Source organism: Cervus canadensis, chromosome 14 (assembly GCF_019320065.1).
Source record: "Cervus canadensis isolate Bull #8, Minnesota chromosome 14, ASM1932006v1, whole genome shotgun sequence".
NCBI lineage: Eukaryota > Metazoa > Chordata > Mammalia > Artiodactyla > Cervidae > Cervus > Cervus canadensis.
In genome coordinates this window covers 16,985,746-17,013,109 of record NC_057399.1, presented here as the reverse complement: position 1 = coordinate 17,013,109, position 27,364 = coordinate 16,985,746, and the positions used below count along the sequence as shown (strand labels likewise).

The window sequence follows — 27,364 nt, the reverse complement described above, 5'->3', positions numbered from 1 at the left end:
TTTAAACATGGTAATGTACGTAGGTCAGTCCTAATCCTGATATACCAATTTGTCCCAACCTCCCTTTCCCGCTCTGTGTCCACATCTCTGTTCTCTACGTCTGCATCTCTTTGCCTGCCCTACAAATAGGTTCGTATGTATCCTAGGTTCAGATTCCACATATATGTGTTAATATACGATATTTGTTTGTCTTTTTCTAACTTACTTAATTCTGTACGACAGACTCTAGGTCCATCCACATCTCTGCAAATGACCCAATTCCATCCCATTTTATATGAGTAATATTTCGTGGTATATATGTAGATTGATCACATTGCATCATTACATTCAAAGTGGCTATACAATTTATACTCCCTTCTTCTGTCTACAGAGGTATCCACTGGAATGTCACTTACTTAGGCATCACATCCCAACTGGGTATAAAATAACCAGAAACTGGTGCAGAGCTGTATTTATCTGCAGGCTAAAAGATGGCACCTTTCCAAGATTATGAGCAGTTCAGAGACTACTCTCATAAGCACAAGATGAGTAAGGGGATTTTGGCTTTCAGTTTAAAAGATTAACTCCAAGGGAACTGTCCTGGTTCAAATAGCCAGCTACTGTGAAAATCTGATGGTGATCAAGATGACTGATCGTTCTTGAGGAGTAAAGAGGAGAATCAGTCTCCCTGATGCTGTCATGTGCCTGGTAGCATTGGGTCATTGCAGCACAGAAAATGAAATAAATTGAAGAAGATGGTATTCCATTTATGAACAGATAATAGAGTTTTATGAGCCCGTGCTTTTACTGTTTTTACAGCAACTATTGGTAAAGCTGTATTTGTAACTGATATTGATTTGAAAAATAGATTATTGTCACTTTGTTAGCTATTTTCCCTGCTCTTTCTCCCAGCGAACTCATGCCTTCATTTTTGCCAAGCCTGGGAGTTAGGTTGGCTTCCTACTAGCTTAGGAAATGAGCCAATGACTGCTAAGTGATCATTCTCACCAGGACAGCGTTTTCAGGCTGGGGGAAGTGGTTGAAATTTATAGTAATACTATATCTTTAGAGAGCATCTTTCTCTTAGGAGCTTGTTGTATTTTATAGGCATTCAGCTTGATTCTCCCCAGGACCCAGGAGAAAACCAGTAATGGTAATGACATACACAAATACCTATAAACCTTAATGATAGATACCCATGTTGTCCTAGGAAGGAAATGCCTACCTTGACTGTAACCTTTCTGCTTAATGCAAAGCTCTGCCAAAAGAGACTTCACTACCCCTTGCCTAACTGCGTCTCCCAAGCCCTAAAGATTGAGCTGCCTCATGGGGCTGAGGGGATGTCCCTGCAATATGGTGGAGGAAAAATGGTGCTCAGTCAGTCAGTTCAGTCACTCAGTTGTGTCCCACTCTTTGCGACCCCATGGACTGCAGCACGCAAGGCTTCCCTGTCCATCACCAACTCCCAAAGCTTGCTCAAACTCATGTCCATCAAGTTGGTGATGCCATTCAGCCATCTCCTCCTCTGTCATCCCCTTCTCCTCCTGGCTTCAATCTTTCCCAGCATCAGGGTTGTTTTTTTTTTTTTTTTCCAATGAGTCAGTTCTTTGCATTAGGTCACCAAAGTATTGGGGCTTCAGCATCAGTCCTTCCAATGACTATTCAGAACTGATTTCCTTTAGGATTGAGTGGTTGGATCTCTTTTGCAGTCCAAGGGAATCTCAGGAGTCTTGTCCAACACCACAGTTCAAAATCATCAATTCTTTGGTGCTCAGCTTTCTCTATAGTCCAACTCTCACATCCATACGTGACTACTAGAAGAACCACAGCTTTGACTAGATGGACCTTTGTTGGCAAAGTAATGTCTCTGCTTTGTAATGTGCTGTCTAGGTTGGTCATAGCTTTTCTTCCAAGGAGTAAGCATCTTTTTATTTCGTGGCTGCAGTCACCATCTGCAGTGATTTTGGAACCCCAAAAATAAAGTCTCTCACTGCTTCCATTATTTCCCCATCTATTTGCCATGAAGTGATAGAACTGGATGCCATGATCTTAGTTTTCTGAATGTTGAGTTTTAAGCCAACTTTTTCACTTTCCTCTTTCACTTTCATCAAGATGCTCTTTGGTTTTTCTTCACTTTCTGCCATAACAGTGGTGCCATCTGCATATCTGAGGTTATTAATATTTCTCCCGGCAATCTTGATTCCTGCTTGTGCTTCATCCAGCTAGCATTTCACATGATGTACTCTGCATATAAGTTAAATAAGGGTGACAGTATACAACCTTGATGTACTCCTTTCCCTATTTGGAATCAGTCTGTTGGTCCATGTCCAGTTATAACTGTTGCTTCTTGATAAGCATACAGATTCTCAGGTGTGCTCATCATTATCCTCTTGGGGGACATATCACTATAGAGACTGATGGCTCAACAGTTCAGTTCAGCAGCAATTCCCTGAGTGGCTACTCTGTGCTGGACCATTTGCAACGGATGCGGTACTGACCAAATGTTTAGAATCTAAGATGTGGTTCCCAGGCATGTGCCATTAAGCAAAGCCAGGCATGTTTCATCAGAACTGACTGGGGAGGTGTTCTAACAGAGATTCCAGAATCCTGCCTCTAGACAGCCAGGAGGTCTCTGATGAGTTCCAGGTACACCTTTTTTAAAATAAGGTCCAAAAAGGTCATTTTTCCCGAGATGTCAAATGCAGAGTCATTGTTCCCATTGATTAGCTACACTGTAATAGCCTTGTATTTTGAACAATTTGGGAAGAGTAAGCTTGGCAGTAGTATATTCTTGAACTGCCACAAGTCAGCGCTACTGCATGGTGAGGAAAGCTGGAATTTGCAATCAGACCGAATCTCTGCTCTTCCTCCTCTGGGTGACATTGGGCAACTGCTCAAGAGGTTTAGTGTTTTGCTCAGGCACACAACTCTCTTCTGTAAAACAAAGGTAGTATTTCCTTGTTTTATAGGTTGTTTAGCTGATTAAATGAGATATTGCATGCCAAGTGTGACACTATGCATTCTCTTGTTAGTGGTAGTTACCATTGTTGCTGTCATCACAAAGCACTCAGGAGAAAAATCAAAGCATCTGTATTTGCCCTCTTCATTAGAATATTGGGCCTCTCTGCCATCAGTTCTGTAGTGACAGATATCAAAGACACACACATGCACACACAGTTTATATGCGTAGTGTCCATAAGTGGAAGATATGACCAGTCATGTGTCTCAAATAACATTCCTCTTTAGTTTTAATCTAATTTTTTGCTTTAAGGAGTATGTTAAAATACAATAGTCTTGTTCTCATATGGGTTCCTAGGTTATTTTTCCTGCAGGCACTTGTTGGCATCATTGGTTTTGAGTTCTTCTGATGGGGGCATAGGCTCTGTTGGGTATGAACCCAATCCATAAGTATATTCATTGTTGGCATGGGCCGGCTGACCAGATCATACATTCTATGCTAGGACTCCAGATTTTCCTCCCAAGGGAGGCATAAAAAGTGCTGGGGCACTTCCTGAAAAATCAATGGATGTCAAGTAGAAACTGCAGGAGAAAAATCCCTTAAGGCTTTTATGATCTGTGGCTGGCTGCCTGGCAGTTTCAGTCATCACCAGTTAAGACAAGACATGCCCCCTAGGGGAGAAAAGGAATGCAAGTTATAGGATAAGACAAGATGCAGAACAGAGTCCCTGCCAAGCCAGGAAGAAGAGGGTTAACAGAGCCTAGGTGAGTTACCAGGTAACCTTTGAGAGGATGTCTTATAGACAGAGCTGGTCAAACAGGCTGGATTCCAGATGCCACAGCTGAGGTTACTAGCCTCTGGAGGGACCTTTACATAATCCCTCTTGATTCTACTTTCTTCAGAAGGTGGAAAGAGGAGGAAAAGGGTTGGAGGAATTAATCAGGGAGGTGGAGTGGACAAAAAAGATCTTCATGACCCAGATAATCACGATGGTGTGATCACTCATCTAGAGCCAGACATCCTGGAATGTGAAGTCAAGTGGGCCTTAGGAAGCATCACTCCAAACAAAACTAGTGGAGGTGATGGAATTCCAATTGAGCTATTTCAAATCCTAAAAGATGATGCTGTGAAAGTGCTGCACTCAATATGTCAGCAAATTTGGAAAACTCAGCAGTGGCCACAGGACTGGAAAAGGTCAGTTTTCATTCCAATACCAAAGAAAGGCAATGCCAAAGAATGCTCAAACTACTGCACAATTGCACTCATCTCACATGCTAGTAAAGTAATGCTTAAAATTCTCCAAGCCAGGCTTCAGCAATATGTGAACGTGAACTTCCAGATATTCAAGCTGGTTTTAGAAAAGGCAGAGGAACCAGAGATCAAATTGCCAACATCTGCTGGATCATCGAAAAAGCAAGAGAGTTCCAGAAGAACATCTATTTCTGCTCTATTGACTATGCCAAAGCCTTTGACTGTGTCGATCACAATAAACTGTGGAAAATTCTGAAAGGGATGGGAATACCAAACCACCTGACCTGCCTCTTGAGAAATCTGTATGCGGGTCAGGAAGCAACAGTTAGAACTGGACATGGAAAAAAAAAAAAGAACTGGACATGGAACAACAGACTGGTTCCAAATAGGAAAAGGAATACATCAAGGCTGTCTATTGTCACCCTGCTTATTTACCTTATATGCAGAGTACATCATGAAAAACGCTGGGCTGGGGGAAGCACAAGCTGGAATCAAGATTGCCAGGATAAATATCAATAAGCTCAGATATGCAGATGACTCCACACTTATGGCAGAAAGTGAAGAACTAAAGAGCCTCTTGATGAAAGTGAAAGAGGAGAGTGAAAGAGTTGGCTTAAAGCTCAACATACGGAAAACTAAGATCATGGCATCCGGTCCCATCACTTCATGGCAAATAGATGGGGAAACCATGGCTGACTTTATTTTTCTGGGCTCCAAAATCACTGCAGATAGTGACTGCAGCCATGAAATTAAAAGATGCTTCCTCCTTGGGAGGAAAGTTATGACCAACCTAGACAGCATATTAAAAAGCAGAGACATTACTTTGCCAACAAAGGTCCATCTAGTCAAGGCTATGCTTTTTCCAGTGGTCATGTATGGATGTGAGAGTTGGACTGTGAAGAAAGCTAAATGCAGGAGAATTGATCCTTTTGAACTGTGATGTTGGAGAAGACTCTTGAGAGTCCCTTGGACTGAAAGAAGATCCAACCAGTTCATCCTAAAGGAGATCAGTCCTGGGTGTTCATTGGAAGGACTGATGTTGAAGCTGAAACTCCAAAACTTTGGCCACCTGATGCGAAGAGCTGCCTCATTTGAAAAGACCCTGATACTGGGAAAGATTGAGGGCAGGAGTAGAAGGGGATGACAGAGGCTGAGATGGCTGGATGGTATCACTGACTCAATGGACATGGGTTTGGGTGGACTCCGGGAGTTGGTGATGGATAGGAAGGTCTGGCGTGCTGTGGTTCATGGGGTTGCAAAGAGTCGATGCGGGAGACCTGGGTTCGATCCCTGGGTTGGGAAGATCCCCTGCAGGAGGGCATGGAAACCCACTCCAATATTCTTGCCTGGAGAATCCCCTTGGACGGAGGAGCCTGGCGGGCTGCAGTCCATGGGGTCGCAAAGAGTCGGACATGACTGAGCGACTAACCACAGCACACAGCACACATCTTAAATGAGGGATGCAATTTTTGCAGTTTCACAGAAGAGAGGACAACCCAGGTATGAAGCAGGAGATTCTGGGCCTGGAAACTGAAGTAACATGAGATGATTCAAGAAAAATGAAGACTATTTCCATGTGGATAGTCCACTAGGCACATTGGGTAGTTAGGGAGAGGGCAGCTGATTGGGGTCATGCTGGGGAGAGTGGATTTTATCTCATGAAAATAGGGAAACATTGAATGTTGTTGGACAAGAAAAATAGTATGCTCATCCAGCATTTCATACAAATATACTTTGTATTATGCTTTGCTTTATTACATTTTTTACACATAGAAGGTTTGTGGCAACCTTGCCTAGAGCTAGTCTCTTGGTGCCATTTTTCCAACAGCATTTGTTCACTTGTCTCTCTCATATTTTTGTAATTCTTGCAATATTTCAGACTTTTCATTATTATTATATTTGTCATGGTGATCTGGGATGAGTGATCTTTGATATTACTATTGATGCTCAACGATACCCATATAACAAGACGAACTTAATAGATAAGTGCTGTGCGTATTCTGATTGTTCCACTGACTAGCCATTCCCTCTCTCTCTCCCTCTCCTCAAACTTCTCTATCCCTGAGATACAACAACATTGAAATTAGGCCAATTAGTAATCCTACACTGGCCTCTAAGCCGTCAAATGAAACGAAGAACCAATCCACATGGCAAACTTCACCATTGTCTTATTTTAGGAAATCGCCACAGTCACCCCAACCTTTAGCAATCACCACACTCCTCAGTCAGCAACCATCAACATTGGCAAGATCCTCCACCAGCAAAAAGATTATGACTCACTGAAGGCCCAGGTGATGGTTAGCACGTTGGGGGCAATAAAGTACTTTTTAATTAAGGTATGTACATTTTTAACAGATCTAATACTATTATACACTTAATAGATCACATAATAGTATAAACAAAGGTTTTATACATATTGGGAAACCAGAAAAATTGTGTGACTCACTTTATAGCAGTATTTATTGCAATGGTCTGTAGCCAAGCCTACAGTATCTCCAAAATATGCCTGTGTATATATTATTTATTTATGGCTGTGCTGGATCTTTGTTACTGCCTGCAGGCCTTCTCTCGTTGTGGGGAGCGGGGGCTACGTTCTACTTGCGATGTGTGGGCTTCTCATTGTGGTAGCTTCTCTTTTTGCAGAGTATGGGCTCTAGGTGCATATGCTCAGTAGTTGTGGCTCCCAGGCTTAGTGGCTCCATGGCATGTGGGGTCTTCCCAGACCAAGGATTAAACCTCCCCTGCATTGGCAGGTGGATTTTTAACCACTGGACCAGCAGGGAAGTCCCATATGCCTGTATAAGTTGAATAGGATAGAGGATGGAAAGGAGATCATGGAGACAGTAGGGAAGAAGGAACTAATTTAAAGGACATGAACATTAACTAAAATCCTGCCATCATCCAGGCATAGTGCTGGGTGCTCCCATAAAATACTTCCTTTCAGAATCTATCCACACACACACACAATCCGTGTTGTCACAATCTGATCACTTCCAGATAAGGGAACTGAGGCTCATCAAGGTTATGTAACTCATCTCAGCTACCTAGTTCATCACTGCATGTGTATGCGAAGTCACTTCAGTTGTATCCGACTGTTTGAGTTCACCAGTGGCTGATATCAAATGCAAACCCAAGAGTCTCTGAGGTGAAAGGCCACACTCTCTCCTCTCTCTACCTTGAGATGCCCCAGGAGAACGTTACTCTAGCTCAGGATTTTGCCTGGGCTTGAGGGGATGATGATGGGAATCCACTGGTAACTTAAAAGAAGGCTTGAAACAGCTGAATGAAATCGAGTCTAGCTGCAACACCTGAATAAGACCTCCAATCTTAATCTTGCTGTCACAAAAGACAAAGAAGGATGAACGGGATTAACTCAGCTGGCAGTCTCAGCAGCTTGCCATCAGCAGTGCTCAGCGAACACACCCTGATCAGTACTTAGCCCTACCCAGGCCATCGTGACTGACAAGGGAAGTGCTTTGTCTTCCAAACATTCACAACACTGACGATTTTTCCCCAATGAATTATTCATTCAAAGCTTCCAACAAAAAGCCCGTTGCTTTTCATTCAGTGAGGGGGCTGTGAGGAGGGAGATTAGAAGAGCTGAGGTGACTGGAAGGCTGTTGACATCATTAAACAGATGGAGGTGCTGTAATAATAAGCTTAAGGTAACATTTGCTAAATAAAGGCAAGCCTAGTGAAATATGCAATTAAAAAAGAATGGAAATTGATTGGTGAAAACAAGTCAGGGAGCACAAATGCAAGCAGGTTTGGTACCTAAGGAGTGAGAAGAATGTAAAGAAGAAAGTGTATTTTCTGAAAACAGTTGTGGTTTCTTAAAAAAGTCAACTAATTACTAGAGATTCAAATGAATTGTTTGATGAATAATGAAATATACATGCTAATATTATTAGGAAATTTACTAGCCACAGGAAATCACAGGCAGATGGTATTTTTAAATTGATTTCCGCCACAGAGGACAGAGAAAATTCAGGAATTGTCTTTCAAGGATATCCTTAGACACATAAATAAAATACAGAGAAAAACTTGAATTAGAAAAATTAAGGCCATAGAAGACAATGGTCTTTTTATTTGGAATCCTTTCAAATCTGTGAGGAAACTTTAAAGATACAAATTAAAAATGGGTAAAGAATTTAATGAGCAATTCACAAGAAGAAATCAAGTGGTCAGTATAGTTTCACACAAAAATTATTTAAAAATCTATTGTCACAAAAATTCAAATGAAAACAATTTTACATACTTTATCTAGGCAGCTCAACTGGCAATCTTTAAATGATAAGGAGTCTTGGCAAGTTTGTTAAGGTTATGGGCATCATCCTACATTGCAGTTGGGAGTGAAATTGATATGTATTTCTGGAGGTCATTTTGATAATAGTTATATAGCAGCAGCACCATATATAAAAATTGAGAAATTTATAAACACATTCAGTCACAGAAGTAATGGAAACAATATGCAAATGTTTGTGATTTACAGAATAGCCCATGAAGCTTTTGAAGATCCTTACCTGTAAGGCTTTAGTAGTTACGCTCTGCTTTGAAGTTGGTAGCTCTTAATCCTCATAATCAGAGGAAGGAACAGGACTAACTTCTTAGACATTAGTTAATTTTGCCCAAGGTCACTCAACTTGTAAGGCAAGAACAAGAAGGGATTAGAACTCAAGTCTGACCACAGAGTTTGCATTCTATTGTTTGTGGTAAAGAAGTTTTCTCAAAAAACTTCATCTCAACTGTTTTGTCAGATGAATGGGCAACCCATTCCCTTGGCAAAACAGGGATGAATGTTCAGTGTATGTTCTGTGCTTGTCACCAGTAGATGTCCTTCTGTTGAGGTTAAATAGCCCTCTGCTTCCAAGTTACATGTTTGTTTTTCCCCCACGCTTTATCCTAGGTACAATTATCTCTGTAATTTAATTAATACTTGTATAAATTCTAGGCCCCCTATGAGTGTGAAAAGATTTTGTTTCTATGAGTCCTAATACTTTGAATAGACTTCATACATTTGAGCTGCTAAAAACACAAAAGCAAACAAACAAAAACACTATTGTTGTTGAATAAAGTGGGAGCAAGACAGTTAGGAAATATCGGGAAGATTTTATTAACTCAGTAATTAATCATTTCATAACTAATGGCTTCATGTTTCCTTATGTTCTTGCTCTGCTTAAAATACTAGCAAATAACTAATATTGTGGAACACTATGGTAGGCATAGTCGTTTTCACCCCATGCCATCCCCCCCAGGAAAGATGTCCACATCCTAATCCCCAGAACCTGTGAATATATTAAGACAAAGGGGAATTAGGATTGCTAACATTTTAGTGTAAAATAGGAAGTTTATCCTGGATTTCCTGGGTAGATCCAGGGTAATCAGAATGATTCTTTAAAGTGGAAGAGTGAGATAGAAGAAGGGAGAGTCAAAGAAAGATAGGATGAAAGAAGCAAGTTCAACATGATACCAGAGAAGAAGGACCCGCAGGAGAAGCCTGCCATCACTGGCTTTAATGGTGGATCATAGGTCCAGGAGCCAAGGAGTAAGCTGGAATAAGGCAAGGGAGTCAGTTCTCCTCTGGAGCCTCCAGAAAGGAACATAGCCCCACTGACACCCCAGTTTTAGCCTAGCCCAGTGAAACCTGTGTTGAACCTCAGACCTACAGTGCAGTAAGATCATAAATTTGAGTTGTTTTATGCTACTAAGTTTTTTTTTTTTCTTTACGGGCTTCCCTGGTGTCTCCGTTGGTAATTGGTAATTTGCTACATTAGCAGTGAAACACTGCTGTAAATGTATAGTTTAATTGTCCAACCTGCTCAAATGTGCCTGTTTCAGTAACTGACTTTGTAATAAGATCTCAGAAAAGGGGAAAATAGTGGAATTCAACATATCCATCACTGGCACTGTTATTGTTGAAAAGAGAGGTGGGGGGACTTCCCTGGTGGTCCAGTGGTTGAGGTTTTGTTCTTCCACTGCAAAGGTTTGATCCTTGGGCAGGGAGCTAAGATCCCGCTTGCTGTTGGTGTGGCCAAATACATAAGTAAAATAAAACTGTATTGATTTTTTTAAAAAAGAGATAGGAATAAACTTAGCTAAGGAGACAAACGAACTGTACACAGAAAATTATAAGACACTAATGAAAGAAATCAAAGACAACATAAACAGATGGAGAGATATTCCACGTTCCTGGGTAGGAAGAATCAGTATTATGAAAATGACTATACTACCAAACACGATCTACAGATTCAATATGATCCCTATAAAATTACCAATAGCATTTTTCAAAGAACTAGAACAAAAAATTTCACAATTTGTATGGAAACACAAAGGGCCCCAAATAGCCAAAGCAGTCCTGAGACAGAAGAATAGAGCTGGAGGAATCAACCTCCCTGACTTCAGATGATACTACAAAGCTACAGTCATCAAGACAGAGTGGTACTGTCACAGAAACAGAAATATTGACCAGTGGAACAAGATAGAAAGCCCAGAAATAAACCCTTGCACCTATGGGTACCTTATTTTTGACAAATGAGGCAAGAATATACAATGTGGCAAAGATAGTCTCTTCAATAAATGGTGCTGGGAAAACTGAACAGCTACCTGTAAAAGAATGAAATTAGAACACTTCCTAACACCATACACAAAGATGAACTCAAAATGGATTAAAGACCTAAATGTAAGACTAGAAACTATAAAATTCTTAGAGGAAAACATAGGCAGAACACTCAATGACATAAATCAAAGCGAGATCCTCTATGACCCACCTCCTAGAGTAATGGAAATAAAAACAAAAGTAAACAAGTGGGACCTGATTAAACTTAAAAGTTTTTGCACAGCAAAGGAAACTATAAGCAAGGTGAAAAGACAACCCTCAGAATGGGAGAAAATAATAGCAAATGAAACAACTGAAAAAGGATTAATTCCCAAAATATATAAGCGGCTCATACAACTCAAGGCCAAAAAGACAAACAACCCAATCAAAAAGTGGGAAAAAGACCTAAACAGACATTTCTCCAAAGAAGACCTACAGATGGCTAACAAATACATGAAAAGATGCTCATTATCACTCATTATTAGAGAAATGCAAATCAAAACTACAATAAGATATCACCTCACACCAGTCAGAATGGCCCTCATCAAAAAGTCTACAAACAATAAATGCTGGAGAGGGTGTGGAGAAAAGGGAATGCTCTTGCACTGTTGGTGGGAATGTAAGTTGATACAGTCACTATGGAAGATGGTATGGAAATTCCTTAAAAAACTAGGAATAAAACCACCATATGACCCAGCAATCCCACTCCTAGGCATATACCCTGAGGAAACCAAAATTGAAAGAGAGACATGTATCCCATTGTTCATTGCAGCACTATTTACAATAGCTAGAACATGGAAGCAACCTAGATGTCCATTGACAGATAAATGGATGCAGAAGTTGTGGCACATATACACAATGGAATATTATTCAGCCATAAAAAGGAACACATTTGAGTCAGTTCTGATGAGGTGGATGAACCTAAAACCTATATATAAAACTCTGTATACAGAGTGAAGTGAGTCAGAAAGAGAAAGATAAATATCATCTTCCAGTGCTTATATATGGAATCTTAGAAGAATGGTACTTGAAGGACTTATATCCAGGGCTGCAGTGGAGAAACAGACATGGAGAATAGACTTATGAACATGGGGAGAGAGGAGGAGAGGGTGAGATGTATGGAAAGAGTAACATGGAAATTTACATTACCATATGTAAAATAGGTAGCCAACAGGAATTTGCTGTACAGCTCAGGAAACTCAAACAGGGGCTCTGTATCAACCTAGAGGGGTGGGGGGATGGGGAGGGAGGTGGGAGGGAGTTTCAAAAAGGAGGGGATATAGGTATACCTATGGCTGATTCATATTGAGGTTTGACAGAAAACAACAAAATTCCGTAAAACAATTATCCTTCAATTAATAAAAAAAGAGAGAGAGAGGGGGAAGGGGTTGTTGTAAAGCTCTGTTGAGGAAGTTGATATGGAATGCAGTAGTTGCGAGGTAGAGCTCTAGAGTCAGACTCCCTGTTAAGAGACCAGCCTTAAAAAAAAAAAAAAAAGACCAGCCTTTGCAGCTCAATACATAACTCTGTAGAACAGCGCCTGGCTCCTCACCAGTACTCAATAGCTGTTAGCTATCTATGATGACATGACCGTCCATCAGAAGAAGAAGTCACTCTGGAGCATGTAAAGGAAAGTGTTGTTATACATCTGGGTTAACTCTGAAGCTCTGTCCACACCCTTCTCCTGTTTGCATCTCCTGCTCGGCCCAGTTTGGTAGGTTTACTAGACAGTCCCTGAGCCTTTTTCCTCTCCCTGGTAACTTTTCACCTCTCTGACATCTTATTTTCCCCTTCTTGCCATGTCCTATTCATCTCAAGTTTCAGCTTGAATTTCTCTTCTGTGGAGTCTTCCCAGATAACTGCCACCTGTGATGGTAATCTCTCCTTTAACCCTTCTAGAACTGGACCTGCACAGTTATGGGCCAAAGTTCATGGTTATGAGGAATGGTGTTGGAAAGTCGCTCAGGAATAAAAAAAGAAAAAAGAAAAAGAATGTGCTCAGAGTAGCAGGGGTGACTTCTCAGAAAGACAGGAGACTGTGTTTGCGTGCTAAGTTGCTTCAGCTGTGTCTGACTCTTTGCAACCCTATGGACTGTAGCTTACCAGGCTATTCTGTCCATGGAATTCATAGGAGACTATAGGAATGCTGAAATCTCACCAGGAAGGGTATCTTTAGGGTGATGAAACTTTAAGGAAAGAGAAATGAGCACTGACTTTGGGCCCAGGGAGATAGAAACAAAGACAATGGGGTTGGATTTTTTTTTTTTTAAGTTTTTCTCTGTTAATGAAAAGCCATTTGGAATGGCTTTGTGGGTTTGTGGGCCTGTCTTCCCTACTATCACGATGACTATAAATTTCTTGAGGACAGAAGCGAACCAATAGACATGCAATCTTACAGCACTTACCACCATACACAGTGCCTTACACACTGTCAGCTCTCAAAGAAAACTTGTTCCAATAATTATTCTTTGGAATCAGAATGCTCTACGCATGCATTCCAAGTTCTATGAAAACTTAGTATATAGTGGGAATTCAGGAACATATTTTAAGAACTATAAGAACATAACATATAGTAGGAAGATGAGACAGACTAGGAGAAAATATCTGCAAAAGACATATCTAATAAAGTATGTTATCTAAAATATACAAAGAACTCTTAAAACTCAACAGTAAGAATAAGAATAACTCAATCTAAAAAATAAGCAAGACTTAGATGCCTCACCAAAGAACATATACAGATGGCCAAGAAGCAGACAAAAGATGCTCAATATTACATGTCATTAGGGACTTTTAAGTTAAAACAGTAATGAGATACCATTACATATCAGTTACGATGGCCAAAATCCAGAACAATGACAACACCAAATGTTGGTGAGGGCATGGAGCAACAGGATGTGTAGCTGTGAGAATGCTCTTTCTTTGCAGGTGGGATTACAAAACAGTACAGTTGCTTTGGGAGACGGCAGTTTCTTATAAACATAGTCTTACATACCATTCAGCAATTATGCTTCTTGGTATTCTCCCAAATGAACTGAAAACTTATGTTCATACAAAAACCTGCACATGTATGTTTATAACAGCTTTGTTCAGAATTGCCAGAACTTGGAAGCAACCAGACTATCCTTTAGTAGGTGAATGGATAAATAAACTGTGGTGTATCCAGACAATGGAATATTATTTGCCACTAAAAAGAAATGAGCCATCAAGATAGAAAAAGACAAGGAGGAAACTTAATGAATATTATAAAAGTGAAAGAAGCCAATCTGAAAAGGTTGCATTTGGTATGATTTCAACTATGCAACATTCTGTGAAAGGCAAAGCTAAGGAGACGGCAAAAAGTTTGTCAAAGGTTGGAGGAGAGGGAAGTACTAATAGGTGGAACACAGAATTTTCAGGACAGTGAATCTACTTTATGTGATTGTTGTTGTTGTTGTTGGGTAACTAAGTCATATCTGACTCTGTGACTCCATGGACTGTAGCTCTCCAGGCTCCTCTGTCCTTGAAATTTTCCAAGCAAGAATGCTGGAGTGGGTTGCCATTTCCTTCTCCAGGGGATCTTCCCGATTCAAGGATTGAGCCTAAGTCTCCTGCACTGCAGGCAGATATTTTACCACTGAGTCACCAGAGATACTATAATCTAAACCATGGACTTTGGGTGATAATGATGTGTCAATGTAGATTCATCTGTTGTAATAATGTACCACTCTCAGATTCCTGATGTTGATGGTAAGGGAGGCTGTGTGTGTATGTGAGCAGAAAACATATGGGAAATTTATGTACCTATTGTTCTGCAAATTTAAAAGTGCCCTAAAAATTCTACTAATTAAAATTATTTATTTATTTAAAATAAGTCTTATTCTCTAAATATCCTACTTATACGGGGTGCCCTGGAGTACTTGGCCTTTTAATATATAAGTAAAGAGATCACAGTTTGCCAGTTTTCTTCCTTCCTTACTGACATCCTCCATGCATTTGGACCTTCAGTCTCCAAGGTCAGCTTTGGCTATCATTGACCAGGGATTATTAAATAAATGAACTGTGTTTTCATTCCCCATTAAAAAAAAATCTTGTTTTGTTCTTAGTATACATTTTTTAAAGTCTTTAAGTCTTGCCCCTTGCCCCTCCTCACTTGAATTGTTTTTGCTCTCATTAAAAAAATAATACTTTTGTTACTTGAAGATGAAACTTTAATTTTGTTGTTTTCCCTACTGGCACCTTCACACTTGTTCTCTCTTTCTAGATTATTCTCTCTCTCATCTACTATTCTCTCTCTCATCTATCTACCTTTGCTTTCTCCAATTTATCTGCCCTATGTATTTCTCAGACTATTGAGAAGATTGAAAATAAAATACATAATTACAGACTTTCTAAAAGAAAAAAGGGCGTTTTACATTTGTGGAAACCCAAGTTTCTCTGTAGGATCAGAAAAGGCATCTCTGAAAAAGTCATTATAGAACTGAAATGGGAAAGGACCACTAGGATGAATCATCTAAACGAAAGAAAAAAAAAATCCAGGCTGGGCAATGATTGATAGCAGAAAAGACCCTGTTGCTGGGAAAGATTGAGGACAGGAGGAGAAGGGCACAACAGAGGACGAGATGGTTGGATGGTATCCCCTACTCAATGGATGTGAGTTTGAGCAAGCTCCGGGAGATGGTGAAGGACAGGGAAGCCTGGCGTGCTGCAGTCTCTGGGGTCACAAAGAGTCAGACAGGACTGAGTGACTGAACAGCCACTGATCAGGGGGACTTAGGTCCAAATCATAGCTCCTTATAACCACATGACCTGGACAGTCAACTTCTTCAAGCCCCAGTTTCCTCGTCAGTAAAACTGAGAATATAATAGTCTCCTCCCTGATAGGGTTTTGGTAAAGATTATGCTTGTAAACATTACATTTGTATTAAATGTAACTAGCATTGTTATGGGCTTCCCTGGTGGCTCAGATGGTCAAGGATCTGCCTGAAATGCAGGAGACTCAGGTTCAGTCCCTGGGTCGGGAAGATCCCCTGGAGAAGGGAATGGCAACCCACTCTAGTCTTCTTGCCTGGAGAATTCCATGGACAGAGAAGCCTGGCAGGCTACAGTCCATGGGTGGCAAAAATGCCACATTGAATATGTTGGATTAAAGACCCAGTGGGATACCCAGTGTCCTAAGAAGTAGTTGCATATATGCTTCTGAATTTCAGGAGTGAGATCTAGGTAGATGATTTTAATTTGAGAATTATCAACATTCTCCTAGAGCTTGAAGTCTTGGAATGAGGTGACCTAGGCGGAATGTGAAAAATGAGGTTAGGTCTTAGACTTCAACATTTACAGGGTGGGAATAAAAAGAGTACCAGAAAAAGGGACTAAGCAAACGTCAGAGAAGTTAAGGTGTATTATATTTGGAGAAGACAGATGGTCAGTTTGGTGGAATCAGTAACTTCGTGACTTGGCTCTGCATTTCAGATTCACCATGCATGTGCATAAAATTATGCTTTAGGAAAATGACTAATGATTACATATCACAGAGCTCCAAGGGTTTCTGACAAAGTCAAAATCTCTGACTCTTACATCTGCGAAAATCAAGAGATGTTTTGGGAGAAAATTTGGTCATCTTTGTAGGACAGTACTCCATGACATCACTGGCAATGAAACAAACTATCCAAGCTTTAAAAATAAATTTAAAATACAGAATTTTCTTTGACTACTGGTTCCTGTAGCAGTAAAATATATACTTTGAGTTACTTAGAGTTCTGGTTTAATGAAAAGCCAGCATCCATGAATATTATAGTGATAAGAGACCTATAAACCAAGGGCAAGGTGCCTTATCTGAAAATGCAAACATAACGATTAGTAACGTGATCTTCTGGATTGGAGTTTTAAATAGAGTAGCTGTAATGCCCCATAAAGCAACACTGTTAATTTGTAAAGTTGAGTTGTACCCCTTCTCTGCATCCCTTTGCTGGATTTTAGTTCTGGCTGAGAAAGGAGGATGTGAAACTTGAAATAAGATCTTTGCATAACAAACAGATATAATTCATAGCCTGACATGCAGAAAATGGCCATCTGCTAACAAGTAACCACAAATGGCCTAGCCATTTGTTGAAATCTCCCAGGTAGACCTAGATTTAATCCTACATAGAAAAGGAAGGTGTTTCTGTTTTCAATGGGAATAGCCCATCTGCACTTGCTAATGTAGATAATGCTGACAATGATGCACTTAAAGAAAGTGGCCATTCTCAGAGCTTCCGGTAGGTGGGCTGGTTCACTTAATAGTACCATACTGCCTCGATTTCCCCTGGTTGGGATCAAAAGGGGCTTTAGCTTGAAGTGAAATGAGTGAAATGAGAAGCAGAAAGCCAGCATCTCACCCTTTCTGGGCTACTAACCCTGCTCTCCTAAGCTTGCAGTGTTTTGAAAGCTGCTCTGTCTGGCCTTTGAAATTGCATTCAAATCCTTCTCTGAAAGTCCTCTGACAATAACGAATCTCATATGGTGAGGGCGGCTTGAGACTGAAAAAGGAACATATAACTGTGATGGGTCTATTGAATATACTAGAAGGCATCTTAAAGTGGAATAATACAATTGGTTTCAAAAGCTATACTTCCCCCCAAAAGTCACCAGCAAGGGTAAATTGGATGGGAATGCGTAAAAATTGAGTTCCTTGGGCTTTTTTTTTCCCGTGACTTGGTACCAGTAAATTTTCCTCGATCTCCTTTTATTTCCTGGCTAGCTCCTCTCTCATTCATGTGCTAGAGTCGAATATAAACAGCTGGTTCATTTGCAATCCATTATGACATTTATAATACTGCCATCCTCATAAAGACAAGGTTTATTGTTAAGAATATGCTATTTCCAGAGTCTAACAACTTGTTATCTGACAGATTGTGTATCCGGATTTCTGATTTATAATTCATCACAATTTGGTCCACTCGGAACTTACCCCTGAAACACAAACACGGGGATATTTTTTTGCTTTGCTTTTAAACAGTCACACAATCACAATCAGTTACTCAAAACGAACCTGCTCCTTTTGTCTCTTTGGGGTGAAAATATTATTTTTAGCCAGTTCCTAGGTTTACATGAGCTGTACGTTTTGACTCTGACACTTCCCTCCTGGTATTTATACTTTTATTCATAGACTTGGAAATTGACAAGGCATTGTAAATAGTCTTTCAAGAATCCCTATTTTAGGAACTGTGCACCAAGGGGGGAAAGAAAGATCAGTTGCCTCTACCTTAATAGGTTTAAACCTCAGCCGGGGGAAAAAAAGTATGTCTTTTTAAGTAATACCATGTCATCTTCTTAATCATGCTGATTCTGAATAATTCAGCCTCTATGGAAGTTGCCCAGCCAGAATCTATAGCTGCGTCTCTCTTGGGGGTGGTGGTGGTGCGGGAGGAGTTTATTATTACTGAGCCTGACAGGAGTGCGCTCTAGCAGGTTAATTGCTACAGCAGGACTAGCTGGGAGTTTGCTGGTTGATATATAGCAACTAAAGGGAGTGAAGGGGATTGACTATGCCTGTTACAGCGCAAATATCTTCATGCGCCTCAGGTTTCTCAGAAAGATATGAGAAATAAATGTTCCCTGTTCATTTTCTGTCTGCACAATACAAATAGCCTCTGGCTGAACATGGCGTCTGCAGCACGGAGACTTAAAAAAAAAAAAAGAGGAAATTTGCAAATTAACATTATTAGAAACATTCCTGCCTGAAAGTGCTGAAAATCAATTCCAATATATTTTGCATTTTAATGAATTGCCAAAGAGATAAATCAGCTGTGTTTGAGGAAAGCTTGCCTGGCAATGATGTTTTCTTATCACATCTTGTCTTAACTGATAGCATTTAAAATGAAACCAGTGTTAATTGAAGGCGTGGGAAATGTAACTGCTAGTTAATGAAGTAAATTCATGCTAGTTAGGCAGAATTAGAAATTTGCTTTAATGTACTAGCTCTTAACATTGTCTTCCTGTTCTTACAGTCCGTAATTCCAGATTAGGAATGCTCAGTATTATAAATGGTTGAAAGGCAAGGCAACAGTGTTGCCCGACCCTATAGCTAAAGGCCACTGTGTTTAATCCCCTCGTGGAAACACAATGCAAATAGTACTGGTGTTGTTATTTTACACCATGAACAACAAATTTCAACTCCTTGAGCCTTCTGGGAGACTACCTCTTCTCTATTAAGAAAATAAACAACATAACTTTTCAATCTATCAGCTGTTTTGCACTATTTAAAATTGCCTAGTGAAGGAGGAGCTAGGTTTGTTAACAATACTGAGTGTCTAGCTTCATCATGTCCTATCTCTCTGTGCTCCGTTAGCACATAGTACCTGCTCATTCACATATTATCAGATGGCTGGCTGGATGGATAATTGCCTGCTTTTGATCTCTTTCTCTCTGAACAACACATTTATATATACACATATATATGTACATTTCCCACTATACATATATATGTTTATATGTATATGTTTATATGTATGTGTACATATAAATATGTACATGTGTATATTACATATATGTATATACATATATGTACATATATGTGTATGTGTACATACATGTGTATATGTTTATATGTATATATATGTACATATATATGTTTAACAATTACAACATGTGTTATATACTGACACTTTGCATTGTGTACATAGAAGATGCATGCATTTTTTTTCCTGATATCTTCTGCAAGGATATAATCCATCTCTAATTTCAACTGTTCTTACTAATTGCATTCCTCCTGTCGGTAATTTCTTTCTTTCTTTCTTTTTTAGATTATGTAAAACAGAATAAGGAAATATCTTTCCTGGGAAATAATTTCCTGAAAAGTAACAAATGACATCATTTGGCAAACTGAAATTAGAGAGCAACAAGGGAGGCAATTTATATTATCTTATACACCACAGAGCATTTCAAATCTGGAGGTTACTGAGGTGTCCCCATTGACTTCCTGTCAATGAAATGGAAATCCTTGCCTTATGAAATCATTTGGCTATGCAAAACTTGCTGTCCTTAATACAAGAAGGTTTTCTTCCTTAAATTTTTAATCTCATCACTAGTGTGCCAACTAAACATCAATTTTTTAATTGTAAGTGATTTGTAATTAAATAGCTTTATATAACAATTAATGAGAAACATACTTCCTAATGGATAGAAAATAGGGCCATTAGATATTAAGCTTGGAAACACTGGATGATGTGATACAGTGTATCATCTGCTGAATAAACTGGACCTTGCAGATAATTTATCAGGGGTAACATGGCTCTTAGTCTTTATAATTGAGATTAAGTGAGAAACAATTTTGATGCCTATGGTTAATGTGCAATTTATAACTGCTTCTATTTGTGGGACCTTTTTAAAGTCAATTATGCTCCCCAAAGCCCTTTTCAAGACAGAACGTATCTTTCTGTATTTACAAGTCTCTCTTGTACCCTCCCCACCCTCAGCATTATTGATCACCTTGCGGAGCAAAGAGCTCTCTGTGGAGCAAGGAGAGCGGAGAGCCATGTCCCACTGTCTCATTTCTGGTCCTTTGCTCAGTGATGAGAAGCAGCTAATTGCCGAGGCCACAGAAAAGGAATCATTTAGAAGGTGAATGTCAAAAATGGTGATGCTGTATACTTCGGAGGACGCGCTTGTGTGTCTTGCTGGCAATTCTTAGTTCTTGGTTTGCCCATTGTTACATCTCCGGCATTGGAAAAAGCAACCACCTTTCCTCTGTGCTGGCTATCTGCATTCCTGCTCCCATCAGTAACATCTGCTGCTGCCTACTCGGTGCAAGTCGACTATCCTTGGAGCTGGGGAGCAGAGCTCAGTCGGTGAGAATACTCTCAGAGATGTAAACCCTGGGCACAGGTCTTAAGGCTTCAAGTCAAATCCCTCCTCTACCATTCACTGTTCCCTCCACAGGTATTGATATGTTTCTGAGACTCAGTTTCCTTTTCCATGAAATGGGTATAGTAACACCTGCTCTATAACTCTTGTCAGGTTGCTTGAGGGCTAGGATGGTTAGAAATGGACATTACTATAATAACATAGACACTAAGGGCAGCAGTGATAAGGATTTTAATATGGTTTCACAGAGAGTGGGGCTTTTAAGTTAAACTTGAAGAATCAAGAAAGACTTTTTTTGTAAGCTGTGATATTGAAGTGTAATGTTACTCTCTGAAGATTTATCTCATGTTTCTGTAAAAATTCTCTGTGATTACAGCTTGTAGAATTAAATACCTTTCTTTTTTTATATTTGGACGAAATTAAATATAACATAGAACGGAATCTCTCTATTATTATCATCAGGGCACTATTTATTAATTTGTTAACATCTTCCAACCCTGATTGTCTCATATAGCCATGCAGGGACTCAAATATAAACCCCTCACACAACCAAATTTTATAAACATCATATATAAAACATGGAGTTACTTAATAAACATGAGGTGTTAAAATGATGGATTCTTACAGTAAACTCAAGGGTAAAGAGCCTTTAAAAATTAATCTAATTCCTCCTGATATACTTTTCTAGGGAGATCATGACATGGTGTGCAGCCAAGCGGACTTTGAAAAAAAACATCACTAGCAGCTATTTTTTTCTGATCATTTAAAATGCCAGTTGCAGATGTCAAAGGAATAATTGGCCTGAGCCTGTACTGGAAACCATATTGCATAAAAGGCTTAGGACTTTCTCCTTCTATTGATTTTATTCAATTTAATATAAGCGATAGTTTAAGTACCAAAAAATAAATAACCAGACTTTAGATTTGTCCAGCACCTTACTACTGTCTAATCAAAACAGTGCACATAGTATTTTTCAGACAGTTTTACTGAGGTATAATTGATAATAAAAAAAGAAATTGCACATATTAAACAGATACAATTGATGAGTTTGGAAACATGCACATATCCATGGAACCATCATCATAGTAAACATATCCATCACCTCTAAAAGTTCCCTCCTGCCCCTTTGGGTTTGATTTGTTTTCTTTTATTTCTGTGGTAAGATTTAACATGAGAGTAATCCTTTCAAACACTGTTAAAGGCAATGGGTTGACTTTTTATTTCTTTTGCTGTATGGAAGATTTTTCATTTGATGCAATCCCACTTTTCTAGTTTTATTTTTCTTGTCTGTACTTTTGATGTCATAGTCAAGAAACCATTACCAAGGCAAATGTCAAGAAGCTTTTCTCCTGTGTTTTCTTTTAGGAGTTTTACAGTTGTAGGTATTATACTTAAATTTTTCATCAGTTGAGTTGATTTTTGCGTATGGTATAAGATAAAGGTCCAATTTCATCCTTTTGCATGCAGATATCCAGTTTTCAATCATTTGTTGAAGAGATTACCCTTTTTTCATTGCATATTCTTTATACCCTTGTTGAAGATCAGTTTGACTATATGTGTGGGTTTATTTCTGGGCTGTCTTTTCTTTTCCATTGATCTATATGTCTGTATGCCAGTAACATTATTTTAATTACTACTGCTGTTGTTCAGTCACTAAGTTGTATCCAACTCTTTGTGACCCCATGGACTACAACATGCCAGGCTTCCCTGTCCTTCACCATCTCCTGGAGTTTGCTCAGATTTGTGTCCATTCAGTCGGTGATACTATCCAACCATCTCATCCTCTGTCACCCTTTTCTACTCTTGCCCTAAATCTTTCCTAGAATTAAGGTCTTTTCCAGTGAATTGGCTGTTCGCATCAGGTGGCCAAAGTGTTGGAGCTTCAGCTTCAGCATCAGTCCGTCCAGTGAATATTCAGGGTGGATTTCCTTTAGGGTTGACTAGCTTGATCTCCTGACTGTCCAAAGGACTCTCAAGAGTCTTCTTCAGCACCACGGTTCTAAAGCATCAATTCTTCAGCAGTCAACCTTCTTTATGGTCCATCTGTCACATCCGTACATGACTACTGGAAAAACCATAGCTTTGACTAGGTGGACTTCTGTCAGCAAAATAATGTCTCTGCTCTTTTAATATGTGTCTAGGTTTGTCATAGGGTTTCTTCCAAGGAGCAAGCATCTTTTAATTTCATGGCTGCAGTCACTGTCCACAGTGATTTTGGAGCCCAAGAAAATAAAGTCTGTTACTGTTTCCATTGTTCCCACATCTGTTTGCATGGAATGATGGGACTGGATGCCATAATCTTAGTTTTTTGAACGTTGAGTTTTAAGCCTGCCTTTTCATTCTCCTCTTCCACTTTCATCAAGAGGTTCTTTAGTTCCTCTTTGCTTTCTGTCATTAGGGTGGTATCATCTGCATATCTGAGATTATTGATATTTCTCCTAGAAATCTTGATTCCTGCTTGAGCTTCATCTAGCCTGGCATTTCATGTGATGTACGCTGTTTATAAATCAAATAAGCAGGGTGACAATATACAGCCTTGATGTACTCCCTTCCCAATTTGGAACCAGTCTGTTGTTCCATGTCCGGTTCTAACTGTTGCTTCTTGACCTGCATACAGCTTTCTTAGGAGGCAGGTAAAGTAGTCTGGTATTCTCATCTCTTTACGAATTTTCCAGTTTTTTGTGATCCACACAGTCAAAGGCTTTAGTGTTGTCAAGCGGAAGTAGATATTTTTCTGGAATTCCCTTGCTTTTTGTATGATCCAAGGGATGTTGGCAATTTGATCTCTGGTTCTTCTGTGTTTTCTAAATCTAGCTTGTACATCTGGAAGTTCTCAATTCACATACTGCTGAAGCCTACCTTGAAGGATTTTAAGCTAGTATGTGAAATGAGAGCAATTGTGCAGTAGTTTGAACATTCTTTGGCATTGTCCTTCTTTGGGATTGGAATGAAAACTGTTCTTTTCCTGTCCTGTGGCCACTGCTGAGTTTTCTAGATTTTCTGGCCTATTGAGTGCATCACTTTAAAAGCATAATCTTTTAGGATTTGAAATAGCTCAGCTGGGATTCCATCATCTCCACTAGCCTTGTTTGTAGTAATGCTTCCTAAAATCCTCTTGACTTTACACTCCAGGATCTCAGGTTCTAGGTGAGTGATCATGGTCATCTGGGCCATTAAAATCTTTTTTGTACAGTTCTTCTGTATATTCTTGCCATCTTTTCTTAATCTCTTCTGCCTCTGTTGGGTCCTCCATTTATATCCTTTATTTTAATTACTGTAGTTTTATAACATATTTTGAGATCAGGAAGTATGATGCCTCTAACTTTATTCTTTTTTCTCAAGGTTCCTCTGGCTATTTACTGTCTTTTGAATTTTTTTCTATTTCTGCAAAGAATGCCATTGTGATTTTGATGGAGTTAACATTGATTCTATAGATCACTTTGGGTAGCAGGATCCCATCTTTATAGACTGGAAGACTTCAGTTCAATTCAGTTCAGCCACTCAGTCATGTCAGGCTCTTTGCAACCCCATGAACCGCAGCACACCAGGCCTCTCTGTTCATCACAAACTGCCAGAGTCTACCCAGACCCATGTCCACTGAGTCGGTGATGCCATCCAACCATCTCATTCTCTGTCGTCCCCTTCTCCTCCCACCCTCAATCTTTCCCAGCATCAGGGTCTTTTCAAATGAGGCAGCTTTTCGCATCAGGTGGCCAAAGTGATGGAGTTTTAGCTTCAACATCAGTCCTTCCAATGAACACCCAGGACTGATCTCCTTTAGGATGGACTGGTTGGATCTCCTTGCAGTCCAAGGGGCTCTCAAGAGTCTTCTCCAACACCACAGTTCAAAAGCATCAATTCTTCAGCACTCAGCTTTCTTTATAGTCCAACTCTCACATCCATACATGACTACTTCAGTAGTCTCAAGACTTCTCCAACTATACAGCACTGATAATAAAACGTCTAGGTTAATGGTGAAAAGATTCTCCACCATGAGGGACACCTAGATAGGTTCACAGAGTTACATGAAAAAGAGGAGAGGGAGGAGGGAGATAGAGATGAGCAGGAGGAGAAAAAGGGGGACTCAAGAGGAGAGAGACAGATCTATACAGTTGTCTGTTCCAGAGTGTTCTCTGTAGCCCAGACACCCACAAAGATTCACAGAATTGGATTGGGAAGAGAAGGGGAAAGGAGGAAACAGACGTGTTCTGAGGTAGAAAACGGAGAGTCAAAAGTGGGAGAGAGTAATCAACACCCTCGAGTAAAAATGGGAGCTGAATATTGGCTTCTTAAATGTCCAAAATTTATATCACATACTGAAAAACAAAGATTAAAAATCTAGAGTAGAGGTTAGACTCTTAAAAATACAATGTTAAAAACAAAAACACAAACACAAAAAATTTTAGAAATATATATGAAGTTCGGTTTAAAAATAGGGCTTCTCTCTTTTTTTTTTTTTTCAAGGTTATAGTGAAATGAAAATGAAACTTAAGGAGTAGTAGAGGAGTAATAGAGGACTTTAAAAGAAAATAAGAGAAAAAGAAAAAAACAAGAAAAAAATATTTTTCCTAATTAAAAAAATCATAAAAATATATGAAAATGAAAGTTAAGGAGTAATGGGGGAGTAATAGGGAATTTTAAAAGAAAATAAAAGAGAAAAAATAAAAAAAGGAAAAAAAAATTTTTAATTAAAAAAAAAAAGTAAAAATATATCTAGGAATTTCTCTGGAGCTGTTGCGGTCAGTGTGGGTTCGGCTCAGTTTCAGATAGCTCCTCGTTCCAGCTTACACTTCACGATATCTACAGGCCCCTTCCGGTGTAGTCGGTGTTACTATAGGAGTTTTAATCTGTTGCACCGGTCCCTTCTGAAGCGGTTCCCTTTGTTTATTTGGCTTCTGTTTGCCGGTCTCTTCAGTGTCTAATTTCCGCCCTGACACAGGCAGGCGGAGGTGGTCTCTTGTTCAGGTTTGCTAGTTCAGTCCTGCTGTGGGGAGGGAGGGGCGCTGTAGGCAGATATCGCTGTGTGTGGGGAGCACTCACAGTGTTCCGGCCATACTGGGTTTGCCCCGCTCACAGGTGTGTGCTCTCCCCGTCTACGCTGCTCAGGCTCCCGGCTGCTCTATATGGAGCGTGCCCTGTGTTGCGCGCGGTTCCAGCCCTTGGGTGTTCCACAAAGAGCGGACTCGGCTGTGCCTGCATTTTGTGCCTTCCCCGGCCCGAGCAGCTCAGGCAGCCAGGAGCTTGACGGGTGCACTCTCCCTGGGGCAGCGCGCCTTCTCCCCTCCGCGGACCCAGCCTCAGTTTCCGCCAGTGCCAGTCAGATGTGTGCGCCTTGTGTTTAGCCACGACCCTCCCGGCGGATGTCGGATGTCGACCATCCAGAATCTCAGGAAGTCTTTGATTAGAAACTGGAGGCCTGTTTGCAGTGCGGTAGGGGGTGCAGTCCTTGGGGCCAAGCCTGCCCCTTTCCCCTCCCGCCTGCCTCCTGCCTCCAGCGGGGCTGGGCCAGTCCGCAGCTGGCTAGCTCCTCTGGACTTGCTCAGGCCCTTTGTTCTGCGAATAGCTGGCAGTGTGTTCCAGCCGGTTAATTTTCTCTCTCTCTTTTGCTGTCCCACAGTTTAAGTTAGTATCTCATAAAAGCTCCCTCCGACTGCCCCCAGGGCACTCAGGCCTGGTCCTTACCCTCAGCAATGCCACCCGCTCCTCTCCGTTCCGCCCCCACTTGCTGGTGGCGGATGCGGGCATCTGGTGTACTTTTCTGCTGGGAGTTGCTTTTAGGCACGTAATCTGTAGGTTGTATTTATTCTTCGCCTCCCAATTAGGTTGCCCTCCGAGATTCAAAAACTTCCCCCAGACCCGCCAGTGCGAGGGTTTCCTGGTGTTTGGAAACTTCCTCTATTAAGACTCCCTTCCCAGGATGGGTCTCCATCCCTAGCTCTTTTGTCTCTCTTTTTATCTTTTATATTTTGTCCTACCTCCTTTCAAAGACAATGGGCTGCTTTTCTGGGCACCTGATGTCCTCAGCTAGCAATCAGAAGTTGTTTTGTGAAGTTTGCTCTGCGTTGAATTGTTCTTTCGATGAATTTGTAGGGGAGAAAGGGGTCTCCCCGTCCTATTCCTCCGCCATCTTGGCGCCTCCGATCCATACATGACTACTGGAAAAACCAAAGCCTTGACTAGACGGACCTTCGTTGGCAAAGTAATGTCTCTGCTTTTTAATATGCTTTTTAGGTTTTTGGCCATAACTTTCCTTCTAAGGAGGAAGCGTCTTTTAATTTCATGGCTGCAATCACCATCTGCAGTGATTTTGGAGCCCCCCAAAATAAAATCAGCCACTGTTTCCCCATTTATTTGCCATGAAGTGATGGAACCAGATGCCATGATCTTAGTTTTCTGAATGTTGAGCTTTAAGCCAACTCTTTTACTCTCCTCTTTCACTTTTATCAAGAGGCTCTTTAGATCTTCTTCACTTTCTGCCATAAGGGTGGTGTCATCTGCATATCTGAGCTTATTGATATTTATCCTGGCAATATAGATTCCAGCTTGTGCTTCTTCCAGCCCAGCATTTCTCATGATGTACTCTGCATATAAGTTAAATAAGCAGGGTGACAATAGACAACCTTGACGTACTCCTTTTCCTATTTGGAACCAGTTTGTTGTTCCATGTCCAGTCCTAACTGTTGCTTCCTGACCTGCATACAGGTTTCTCAAGAAGCAGGTCAGGTGGTCTGGTATTCCCATCTCCTTCAGAATTTTCCACA

At 40.3% G+C, this 27,364-nt stretch overlaps 1 long non-coding RNA gene across 1 annotated transcript; it reads left to right on the top strand.

Moving 5' to 3' along the window:
• Positions 1–2,218: 2,218 nt before the first annotated feature.
• On the top strand, positions 2,219–27,364 carry LOC122453325. The gene is made up of 3 exons (XR_006273006.1): positions 2,219–2,349; positions 23,230–23,236; positions 27,322–27,364. It is a non-coding gene; the product is annotated as an uncharacterized LOC122453325 (long non-coding RNA).